Genomic DNA, 1,425 nt, shown 5'->3' with positions numbered 1-1,425 from the left:
CTTCAGCTGTGAACGTATTTTTATTGTAGTCGAAGGACTTTAAAAGTAAAAATAAAAAAAACACAGACTAATGTTAAAATGTAGTCTAGTGTAGCAGTAATGTATTACAGTTGTAGGATGATAGCCTTTAAACGGAGAAGTAGTGACTATTCATAGTTGTGGGATAGTAGCCGTTAAACAGTAAAGTAGTGACTATCTCTGCGTTACCTGTTTCCATGTTTTTGTTTGTGTAAAATACTACACGTAGGCCTAATTTAATCAACCAACGACCTTGTTAAGAAAGTGAGAAGCAATCACTTCATTTCACTCTTACTATCATTCAACAGGTTGGTGATTGCTGTCATATGCTAAAAATCACACTTCCCGATTCCCTCAAATTGGCTGGTAAAATCACACTTCCTGATTCCCTCAAAATGGAGGCTGGTAAAATCGCTTTTAGGAGTTCTGTATGGACAGCGTAGAAGTTTCTCGTCAACAATATTTCCATGACTTGTTCAACTCGGATTTCTCAACTTCTGTATTTAGACTGACCACCTGTGGCTATTTTAAAACTGCAGAGTTGCATGTAAGTTTCACGAGAAAGAGCACTAAATACACAAGCCGTCCCTTTACTGTGCGTTGTCATCTTTACTTTCGTAATGGTTCATACCAGTAAATGTATTTAATCTAGAAATAAACGATACAAGCCCTGGTGTTCTGACCACGTTCCCAACCCCCCAGACTTCACACCTTAAGAAACTAAATGGATCTCTGGTGCCACCAGGTGGCCATTACAGGGTACTCCAGTTAATTTGTGGCAGCAGTGCTTCCACATATATTTTATGTAAGGTAATAATTTCTGGCAAAACAATTATCTCCAAATTTCACAGAATGTGTACTTATTTGATAGGTTATTCTTCCAACTTAACTCTTAATCTGATTTTATTTATCATTTCCAATTGGCGGCAGAATGACCAGGTGAATTTGGTTGTTGGTTACCGTCAAAAGTGGTTATTTCCACCAATATTTTTAAAACATTAGCTTTGCTATTTGGTGGAAAGCAAACAGAGCATATTTTGGTGTACGGGGGGCAGGAGAGGATTTTAAGGTAGATAGGTCAAGTGTTTTATTGGCAAGGGTTGTTGCAGGGAATTTAAACTGACTGACTGACTTTTAAAACCCTGCATCCAAGAGAGGAGGGCTTCACCTGGACCAGTGGTGACGGCACCAGAACCTCTCGCATCGACTATCTGTTTACCCGGGACTGTCCCCCAACTGATGCTAGAATAACCCCTGCTTTCTTCTCAGATCACTACTCTATCATCCTCCCTTTTAGAGGATGATCGAGTAGTTAGTCAGTACAGGAAGCAGTTCAGCTACAGGACTTCTTTAGAGAGATAGGAACCCTTCTAGAAGATGATAGAGTAGTTAGTCAGTACAGGAAGC

This window comes from Oncorhynchus masou, unplaced genomic scaffold, assembly GCF_036934945.1.
Source record: "Oncorhynchus masou masou isolate Uvic2021 unplaced genomic scaffold, UVic_Omas_1.1 unplaced_scaffold_2135, whole genome shotgun sequence".
Classification (NCBI taxonomy): Eukaryota; Metazoa; Chordata; class Actinopteri; order Salmoniformes; family Salmonidae; genus Oncorhynchus; species Oncorhynchus masou.
The sequence above is the reverse complement of the archived record's forward strand: the minus strand, read 5'-3'. Positions refer to the sequence as shown.